The sequence below is a fragment of the Phyllobates terribilis genome, unplaced genomic scaffold (genome assembly GCF_046119375.1).
Source record: "Phyllobates terribilis strain yellow unplaced genomic scaffold, ASM4611937v1 Scaffold_5__5_contigs__length_657084704, whole genome shotgun sequence".
NCBI lineage: Eukaryota > Metazoa > Chordata > Amphibia > Anura > Dendrobatidae > Phyllobates > Phyllobates terribilis.
Genome location: NW_027362765.1, coordinates 67651344 through 67662626, shown reverse-complemented (window position 1 = coordinate 67662626; position 11283 = coordinate 67651344). Strand labels below are relative to the sequence as shown.

Sequence of the window (11283 nt, the reverse complement as noted above, 5' to 3'; positions counted from 1 at the left end):
GGGCGTCTGCTGAATGCCCCTCACTGCCCTCATGCCTCCTCCGACATCTCCTCCTGCCGGGGAGAGAGAAGTGGTAAATGTCGGTGGCTGGGGGCTGTAGGGGGAAGAGACATTTCCCGGAGCTGAGCAGAGTTTATCCCTCTTTCTATTGTGATCTTTAGGGTATGTGCACATCATCCGTACAGGCAGCGTTTTGAACACAGTATACTTTATGCTGCGTCCAAAGCGCTGCACGCAGGTGAATCCAACATATTGCAGTGATCTAATTTCCCTTGAGGAGACTAGCGACTCAGCAAGAGAAATTGACATTCTGCGGACTGGAAAGACGCGCCACATATCCGTGTCCGCAGGTTCACAGAGACACATAGGCATCCACTATGCTGTAACAGCTGGCCGCTGCGGGTTTGACGCCACATAACGTGCAGCATCAAACCCGCAGCAGCTCCTGACCAAGTGCACATTCCCTTGGAGTTCTGCTTCCAGGACCTGTGATGATGTCACAGTCATGTGATCAGTCACATGGGGGGGAGGAGCAGGATGGGGCTTGTAGGAAGTGAAGGGTTTTCTGTGTAGGAAGCGGCCACAGGTAAGAGCTGAAGCTGAGGAGAAGTCTACACTGGGGACCGGTAATGAGGGTGCAGGGACTGTGTGATAGAGAGGACAGGACTCAGTCCTGGGGGAAGCACCGGGACTCTGCACTGGAGACCAGTAATGAGGGAGCAGGGACTGTGTGATAGAGGGGACAGGACTCAGTCCTGGGGGAAGCACCGGGACTCTACACTGGGGACCGGTAATGAGGGAGCAGGGACTGTGTGATAGAGGGGACAGGACTCAGTCCTGGGGGAAGCCCCGGGACTCTGCACTGGGGACCGGTAATGAGGGAGCAGGGACTGTGTGATAGAGGGGACAGGACTCAGTCCTGGGGGAAGCACCGGGACTCTGCACTGGGGACCGGTAATGAGGGAGCAGGGACTGTGTGATAGAGGGGACAGGACTCAGTCCTGGGGGAAGCACCGGGACTCTGCACTGGGGACCGGTAATGAGGGAGCAGGGACAGTGTGATAGAGGGGACAGGACTCAGTCCTGGGGGAAGCACCGGAACTCTGCACTGGGGACCGGTAATGAGGGAGCGGGGACTGTGTGATAGAGGGGACAGGACTCAGTCCTGGGGGAAGCATCGGGACTCTGCACTGGGGAACAGTAATGAGGGAGCAGGGACTGTGTGATAGAGGGGACAGGACTCAGTCCTGGGGGAATCACTGGGCCTCTTCAGATTTGCTTTGCTTTGATCACATATTTGTATTACTATGAAGAACTGTAAAACCCGCCCTCATGTAATGACCACAGACAGGATACTGATCCCCAGCACATAGGACTATAATATTCCCGGGACATTCACATGTTCCTCTTCAAATGGGGTGTACTTAATTCTGTGCACTATATGTCCTATTGGGAGTTTGTGTTGGAGAAACAGGACAGAAACTGAGAGTAAGGATGAGTTCTCATCGCCCCACGATTACAGACAAAAAAACCCTTTTCCTGTGGCCAAACATTCCTGTGGTCCAGGACTCAATATAAACAATATGAAAGTTTTATATTAAAAGGCAACTTCAAATCACAAAAACGTTGAAGGGTGTGAGAACAAAAATGTATGGCCGTCTGTGATCCACCTTCACACAGGACCAAATCTGCCAGGAGGATTTATGACAAAATCGGAGTAATCTGCTCCAGAGACAGGAGGGCACCAGGTCTCTGATCTTACATTGATATTAGGACAATAAAACTTTCTCATCACTAATCTAATCAACCCATTAAGGACCTCGATACGCATTAAAACGGCAGCCGCTAAGGGGCCTTATTCCTTCATTGTCGTTTTAAAACGGTCATCAGGCTCCTCCTGGCCGGCGCCATCTTGACTAGCTGGGCTCTGCAGCGTGGTGTCTTGCATGAGGCTCTGGGCTGCTGCTGTGTAAACTCCCTGTCTTGGCTGAGTGGGGAAGGTGGAGACCCTGCATCTTCCCTGACAGCTCTGGCCCTGGGACAGGAGAGAAGGGAAAAGATCAAAAGACTAAACAGAGAGGACGAGGAGGAGGGTAGAGGAAGAGACAAAGGACAAGAAACTGAAAGTGAAACTAAATGTGATTGAGAAACACAAACAAGGAATAAAGGGAGAAACCTATAGGAAAATAAAAGAATATTTACAATTCACTGTTCACCTTCACTGTCCCTGTGGTCTTAACCAGGGCCTCTGCTATCATCTAGTATCCAGTCCTGGTATTGCATCTAAAAATTATAACTGGACAATAGGCAGTTTACCTTGGTGAACTTTTTTTTTTCCTTTCTCTAAGCATAAGAACAGTACGCAAACTATAAATCTGTGAGTCTTCTGGTTCAGGCGCCAACCATGTGAATCCAAATTAACCGCTTATGTTCTCTACCCTTGTATTTCATCTAACTGGCTGATCCCCGAATTCTGAGTTCTCATGGTCTTTGAAGCTGACACCAAGCTGAAGGCTATCTTTAAATACTAACACTTGTTTATATGGAACTCTACCTCCTTCGTAGTGGGCAAAAACAGCCCACCTCTTTTTGCCATGTTGACATTTCTAATCCCACCAAGATTGCCCCCACTCCTGAACAAGAGGAACAGCTTTCCCAAACAGAGGATGGAGAGGAGTCGCACCACTCCCTCAGACCACCCCGCACCTCTACCTCAAGGAAAGGGGAAGCACAAATGAACCCTCCGGAACTAGCAGCTGAGGTCACAGCTAAATTACTACCGGAAATTAAATCCATAATTCAATCCACGCTTAACTCTTCCCTGATGGACCTATAGGTTAGGCAGGATGAACAAGCTGAACAGTTGACTGAATTAGAATCGCGAGTATCGACCATTGAAGATGATTCAAAGGAGGACCAAGCGAAAATGACAGCTATCCCTCGTGAAAACATGATCTTGAGAGACCGCATTGATGACTTGGAGAATCTCTCCCATAGGAGTAACGTACGTTTAATGGGATTACCGGAATCGTATCTACAAAATGCATTGAAGCCATTACGTGAAAACGATATTCCAAGGGCTCTAAAACTACCCGAGGGCAAAAGGGTGGAAAGACTCCACAGGATTGGCCCCTTGCCCTCAACCTCCATGAACCGGGATGCATCCAGACCAAGACAGTTCATCATGAAATTCCTGGATTTTAACGATAAATCAGACATTATACGAACATATAAGCAACTGAATCACCCGCTGGTCATTCAGGGTCATAAAATCTTGCTTTTTGAGGATTACTCCATCGAAGTGACCAGAAAACTCCAAGGACTTCAGCTCCATCTGCACTAGGCTCCATAAGGAAAAGGTCCGTTTTCAACTCCGTTACCCAGCTACTCTACGGTTGAAATACTCCTTCCGTGAATTTATATCACCTGACAAGGTGGAGACTTTTGTCAGCCACCTTCTGTGCCCAGGGGTCTGTCCTGAACGGGCAGATAACGAGTCTTGTTTGCAGACCTCAGAGAGGTCTAGACCTAACAAAAATATGATAAAAAAAGTTAATTAATCATTAAGCAATCTTCTCTATATATGGGGGCATCGATGTGAGATGTCATTTAGAAACCGTTGCTCCCGCCCTTCTCTCTCTCTGGACTCTTAGTACATATGTCGACGGATTTAACTCATTGGGTGAGGGGAGGAGGTGCGGAAACAGGGAGAAGATGAGGGGGAAAACAAAAATGAAAATTACATAATAGGGGAGGGCTAATTGAAAATCTTATACACCTGGTCGGGCAGAAGTGAAGCCCAGGAGAAAGGTTTTCCTAGGAAGCTGGAACGAAATGTCTTCGTTCCTGCTAGGACAAATATTTTCTAATGTTTTGTATGTTTGCTGTTTAATTTTGTTACACAATGTGGAGACTTGTTTCCTTTTTTATAATCTAGCTGAATGCCATCACTGTCTTATAAGTATCTTACCAGCTCTGTTTAACCATACTGTTTCTGAATATGTATACTGTGTCCTGGGATGTTAAAGGTTTGAGATCTCCCCAAAAAATGCATGAAAATCCTCAGACATCTAAACCGCTTAAAACCTGACATAGCCCTCCTTCAGGAGACACATCTCCCAGAGGCAGATTTCCCCTGGATGAAAAAATTATGGGTAGGCGGCATTTATGGTTCCTCTTTGGTGGATAGCAAGGCTGGGGTCTTATCAGTAAACACTTCTCACACCAGATTATCAGCCAGCAAACAGATAGTGAGGGTAGATTGGCTCACCTAACAATATCTACACCTTGTGGGGTTTTATCCATTTATAATGTCTATGCACCTAATGTAGGGAATAAATCCTTTTTTAAACAATTGGAAACTAGACTTTTGCTCGACCCCCAATTCTAATAAAATAGTAGGTGGTGACCTTAATTCAGTAGTATCGGTACATGAAGACAGGAAAAATATTACAGGCACCATCCAATTAACAACTACACATGACAAGGCGCTGTCGTCTCTTATGCCACCTGTCAGCTGGTCGATTCATGGAGATTCCTTAATCCTAGCAATAAGGAGTATACACATTTCTCACACGCCAATGATTCCTGGTCTCGAATTTACTATATATTTGTCTCCCCCCTCCCTGCTGGCCAAATTGATCTCTGTACACATCGATACCATTGCTATTTCAGACCATGCTCCAATAATTTTGGAATTATCTAAGGTCCCCCCGAGGCTCAGACTTTTTATGGAGATTCCCCGATTACTTTTGTAAAGATGACTCTTTCATCTTCTCTCTCAAATTATGGTGGCAAGAATTCATGTCGGACAACTCGGCACACTAAAATGATCCTATGTTACTATGGGAGTCGGCCAAGGCAATGCTTAGCTGGAAAATTTTAGCGTATGCATTTTTCCACAAAAAAAAGTTCTAGAAAAATATGGTGAACTCTCTACTGACTTAAAACAAGCCTACACAAAATTTTTACTTGACCCATCCACAATAAATAAAAGCCACTGGTCCCAAAAACAAGCAGAGTTCAACCAATACGCAGACTTGAGGGAAAAATTTCACCTAAATAAATCCGAAGCTTATTTTTATAGATTTAGTAACCAATCAGGGCGGATGTTGACTAATTTAGCTAGAGGGATGAGAAAACCGCAGTGAATTTTTCAATTAAAAAGTGCCAGCGGGGAAATTGACACCAACCCTAAAACAACAAATGAGATATTAGGTTATTTTTAAAAAGACCTTTGCAAGAATCCAAAACAAACCCCTACCTCCTCAGTTACACTTTTAGATAGGGTCAAGCTGCCCTTCTTCTCAGAGGAACAAAAATCTATATTAAACAAACCTATCTCTTTAAGAAACTAAAACCAAATAAAGCACCCGGCCCAGATGGATACACAAATGAATTTTTCAAATCTTTAAGGGAGGAAATCTCCCCATTATTGGAATCAGTCGTCAACAAAATATATAGTATACATTAAATTGTTACTAAAACCAGACAAAGACCCGTTATCCCCCAGCTCGTACAGACCAATCTCTCTCATCAATACCGACATTAAGATCATATCTAAAATAATGGCTGACAAACTGGCCTCCATTTTACCCCATCTCATATCTCCCGCCCAGGCATGTTTTGTAAAAGGTTGCTCTGCCACGCTGAATATCAGAAAAGTACTATTGGTACTCTATAAAATCCACTCCTCATCTAACTCAAAAGGCTCCCCAGCAATTGTTTCATTGGACGTGGAAAAGGACTTTTTATTACATAAATTGGGAGTGGCTGTACAAGGTCTTAGCAAAGATGTCATTAACAGGCCCCTTCTGTAATTACACAATTTATATTCGTCCCCAAGGGCTCAGGTATACACCTCGGGTTTCTTGTCCGCCCCCTTTCCCCTTGAGAAGGGAACGAGACAAGGTTGTCCGTTGACACGCCTCCTCTTCAACTTAGCTCTGGAACCCTTGTTTGCATTCTGTCGGATCCAAACACTTTCTCAGGTATCCAGTTTACTAGGAGATCAATTCAGGTGGCTTTTTTTGCCGATGACTTCTTGCTGTTTATGTCTGATCCCATTCAACATTTGCCAATGGTGTTGAACTTGCTTAAAAATGTTGGTTCTTATTCTGGGTTTAGAATCAATGTTAAAAAGTGTGAAATACTCCCATTAACACAGAAGGGAATAAAGCTCAACTCAAATGGGTCTTTAAACGGTATATCCTTAGTACCCTCATAGATCACCTACCTTCATCTATATACACCTTAAACTATCCCGCTCTTATTAAAAAAAATCATTAGCCAATTAAAGTCATAGCAAGATTTACCCTTATCTTTTATGGGTAGGACACATTTGGTAAAAATGACCAGTACAGCCAGGATTATGTATCAATTACTAACCTTACCATTACTCCTGAAACACTCTGGCGTAACTATGCTCAATAGAGCCTTCAGTTATTTTATCTGGAGGGGAAAACGTCCTAGGATTAGTCTGAGCAAACTAATGGCTTCCAAAGACGACGGAGGCATTAATTTTCCAAGCATCAGAAATTACAATCTTGCCTGCCTCTTTCGTTACACAATAGACTGGTTCCACAAGAGACATACGTACTCTGAGTACATGTTGGAAGCTGACTATGCATGCCCCTTTAACTAAATTGCCCTCCTTCATTCTCTATTTACATCTTTACCCCTGGCAGTTAAAAAGTCGACGATCCTTAGGGACACTATTTCCGCATGGAAGGCAGTCAGGAAAAAATACGGTCTTTCTTTCAGAATCTCAAAGTATCTTCCGATATGGCAGAACCCAGAATTCCCCCAGGGTACTGAAAATAAACTATTCTTGAAATGGCGGCAGGCAGGTGTAGACAACATATCTCATCTTCTCCATCCAACTGAGCAGAGATGGTTGACTTGTACAGAGTGTTTGGAAAGATACAATCTACCTCCCCAACATTATTTCTTATATGAACAAATCAAACTCTCCATTATGGCCAATTTAAAAGATGTGACCTTTTGAGGTTTCCCAAAACGAATTGGATGTCATTTTGCTATCTCCAATGGGTACCCCTTCAATATCTGTTCTTTATTCTGTAATAGGGTCTAATCTACTAGGGGTGCACCCGGACATTTTTCTTTAAATATTGGAGGCAACAGTTGAAGGATGTGGAGATTCCCGATAAGGTCAGGACAGGTTGGAATTTATTAAGAAAACACATTATAAATGAAGTGTGGAGAGAAACTCCGTATAAAATTATGCATGGGGCCATTTATGCCTTTAACATACCTAGAAAAGATCCACTATCAAATAGGCTGCATGTGCTAAACGCCACCTTCAATGTACAGACCTTATACATGGCCTTTGGTCATGCCCTGCGTCAGTATCATATTGGGGACCGGTATCAGATATGATTAACACCATTTGGGGTCCAGGATATACCCTCTCTCCTTATCTAGCCTTGTTGCACTTCTGGAGTAATACAGAGAACCCTGGTGGGAAGATAGGAGGCCCACCCAAATTGCTCCACACCCTGCTTATACTGGCAAAAAAACAGTTACTTAAATATTGGCTAGACCTCAACACTCCCCCCATTGCAGAATTGACAGCTCAAATGAAACATTTTATGGGAGTGGAGCAACAAGACGCCCTTAGTAAGGAAACGCAAGCTGGCAAATTTCTGCCGAAATGGAAGCAGTTTATTGTGAACTGTTGCTCACTAAATGAAAAAAAGAAAATGGTGGAACCCTTCACTTCTACAGCTTGGTACATATTGGTGGATCTTAAAAATAGCCTGGGACCACTACGCTTAAATTAAAGAAGAAGGAGAAAGAGTAGGGTAGAGAAATCATTAGGTAAGGGTTTATAGTATGAGTATAGAAGGATTTCTTCATCACGATGGCTTCAATAAGATAAAATCTAGCTGACATTCTATGTCATCTTAGTTGATGTAAGTTATATGGTTCTTAATTCTTGTATTGTTTGTATTACCAGTCAATCTTATGAGCAATGTCATTATATACCCAGTCTGCGTACGGGTATCTGATTATCATCTTTAATCTGGTTTGTTCTTATTTTTTATGAAAATACCAATAAAAATTATATATAAAAAAATGGCCCCCAGAGTCTGAAAATCTCCAGCGTCTCAGCTTTCAGGGGTAGCTGAGACCCTGCAGAACACGATCAGATCTGTTTTTTCCTGTCCCTGAACACCTGATCGCCGTTATTCAATGAATAATGGCAATATTGCAAAGAAAAAAATAGCAGCTAGTAAAATCATTTCTCTTTTCTGACATGATATGCATGTCAGAAGAGAGAGAAATGATGTCCCCACCCAGATACCTCCGCCATCCCCCGGTCACTCATGCTCTGTCCACTGGCCCTCCTCTTCATATTTGTGAAAAAAAAATGGCAGGTGCATGCGCATTGCGTCCGCTAAAATCTGCAGGTCGGCACCCAGCAATAATTTCCTATTGTTTTTTTTTGTTTTTTATCATTGTGATAGACCTTATCACAGTGATCAAGAACCAATAACTAGTATGTCATCCCCTTAAATTATTATTTTATAATTTTTATTTCTCTCATTTTTTTGCTATTAGGGTTGGGCTTAGGGTTGAGGTTTTTTCAAAAGTTAAAAAAAAAAAGATGACTTTATGACCAGGGCTGTGTAGTCAGTCGGTGTCCATTTTGGTGGAGTCAGTCGCTATAAAATGTACCGACTCGAACTCCTAAAATATATAATAAATTGGGTACAGTAGTTCAATGTAGTTTGTTGGGAATATTTTTTTTCATAAGGATTTGGGAAAGTTATGAAATGTCCTATAAATGTCTGTCCTATTCCTGATCATCTCAGGGTCGGAGGTTTGGGTTACCGATTCCATAACCCTGGTTATGACGACTAGTGATGTGCACATATACTCGAGTTTGCATCTGGTGCTCAGGTATGTACCGAGTATTGTTTGTGCTCGAGTGACATGCTCGAGTCTCCGCGACTCATACACGGGCAATCCCAGCATGTTTTTTTTGGGTATCTAACAGTCGCGAAACACGTGGGAGAAGAATCGAGTACCCGCGATACTCTATGCATACCCGATCACCCTAGACAAACTCAAGTAGCGAGCACTTGCTCTCAACGCGAATGACAATATATTCAATATGACTACCTAATGTTATCAAATTCTGTGTAGTACCTTTTGGGTTCAAAATGCTCACTATACCCCTGGATAAAATCCTTGAGGGGTGTAGTTTCCAAAATGGTGCCAGTTGTGGTGGGTGTCAAGATATCGGAACCCGGTAAGGTCACGCCAAACTACCCGCTCTGATCTTTGTGTCGAACAGCTCTCTACTGCTCCTTATCATCCAGACAATTATGCGATTGACCAATTAACGGAGGAGGCCGCAGGCTGTTTGCACTAATAGACCAGTTATCGGGGAACCAACAGGAGCCTATGGTATATACACCTCTGATTCCAACTAGTGGAATATATATATATACTCTAGATGGTGGCCCGATTCTAATGCATCGGGTATTCTAGAATATGTATGTGGCCGACCGGGCGCAATCAGCAAAATGGTGTTTAAATTTGGCGGCAATATCGGTGATTGGTCACGGGTGGCGGCCGCGACCAATCAGCGAACTGTGTTAGTGAGGACCGGAGAGCTTGTTTAAATTTGGTCGATTTTATCGCCAATCAGCAGAGCGGCGTTTAAATTTGGCGCCAATCTCACAGATTGGACGCGGCTGGCGTCCGCGACCAATTAGCACAGCAGTGTTTAAATGTGGCTTCAAAATTGGTGATTGGTCGCGGCAGCTAATTAAATGTGGTGCCCAAATCAGTGATTGGTCGCAGGCAGCGGCCGCGACCAATCAGCAGAGCGGTGTTTAACTTTAGCGCCAAGATCACTGATTGGTCGCGTTCGGAGAGCGCGACCAATCAGCGAATCTTATTGGTGAGGAGCGGGGAGCGGAATTGTATTAGTGAGGACCGGGGAGCGCCGCTGCCTGTACCGCTACTTCCAGTGCGAGAAGCCGGGACATGAGCGATTGCTCGCAGCAGAAGTATCCCGACCCGCAGCGCCGCTCCCCGGTCCTCCCTTCACACCCTAGCCGCTGATGTCCCCACAGTATCTGCATGGTGTTACAAAGGTCCGGACATTTGTGTTTAAAAATCGCTGATTGGTCGCTGGCGCTGCCCGTGACCAATCACCGATTTGGGCGCCAAATTTAAATTTCGGCCACGACCAATCACCGATCTTGGCTCCACATTTAAACACCGCTGTGCTGATTGGTCGCCGACGCTGGGCGCGACCAATCACCGATTTTGGCGCCACATTTAAATAGCATCCGCGACCAATCAGTACAGCGGTGTTTAAATGTGGAGCCAAGATCGGTGATTGGTCGCGGCCGATATTTAAATTTGGCGCCCAAATCGGTGATTGGCCGCGTGCAGCACCAGCGACCAATCAGCGATTTTTAACACAAATGTCCGGACCTTTGTAACACCATGCGGATACTGTGGGGACATCAGCGGCTAGGGTGTGAAGGGAGGACCGGGGAGCGGCGCTGCGGGTCGGGATACTTCTGCTGCGAGCGCCCACTCATGTCCCGGGTTCTCGCAGCGGAACTATCCGCGCAGGCAGCGCCGCTGACATCCTTGCGGCTAGGGTGTGAAGGGAGGACCGGGGAGCGGCGCTGACATCCAATTGGTTGCGGCCGCTATTTAAATGTGCCGCACAAATCTGTGATTGGTCGCCGTCTTGGCCCGCGACCAATCACTGATCTTGCTGCCAAAGTTAAACACTACTGTGCTGATTGGTCACGGACGCTGCCCGCGACCAATCACCGATTTGGGCGCCAAATTTAAATATCGGCCGCGACCAATCACCGATCTTGGCTCCACATTTAAACACCGCTGTGCTGATTGGTCGCGGCCGATATTTAAATGTGGCGCCCAAATCGGTGATTGGTCGCAGGCAGCGTCCGCGACCAATCAGCACTGCGGTGTTTAACTTTTGCGCTAATATCAGTGATTGGTCGCGGTCTTCGGACCCGACCAATCATCGAATCGTCTTGGTGAGCACCGGGGAGCGGCGCTGCCTGTGCGGGTACTTCCGCTGCGAGAACCCGGGACATGAGCGGGCGCTCACAGCAGAAGTATCCCGACCCGCAGCGGCGCTCCTAGGTCCTCTCTTCCGCATGGAGGTCAGCGACGCCGGCAGTCCTTCCGCTGCTACCGGCCGGGAGATGAGCGCTTCGCGGCGCTCATCTCCCGGCTGCATCGCTGCTGAGCTCCGTCCCG

The 11283-nt window shown here is 45.5% G+C and overlaps 1 protein-coding gene across 1 annotated transcript in view; it reads left to right on the top strand.

Moving 5' to 3' along the window:
- The first annotated feature begins 529 nt into the window (after nucleotides 1–529).
- The window catches only part of LOC141270731 (uncharacterized), a 58758-nt gene continuing 48004 nt past the window's right edge, over nucleotides 530–11283 (top strand). Inside the window, exon 1 of the mRNA XM_073680827.1 lies at nucleotides 530–586. The gene's annotated coding sequence lies outside the window, so the exon portion shown is untranslated. The remainder of the gene's footprint in view (nucleotides 587–11283) is intronic.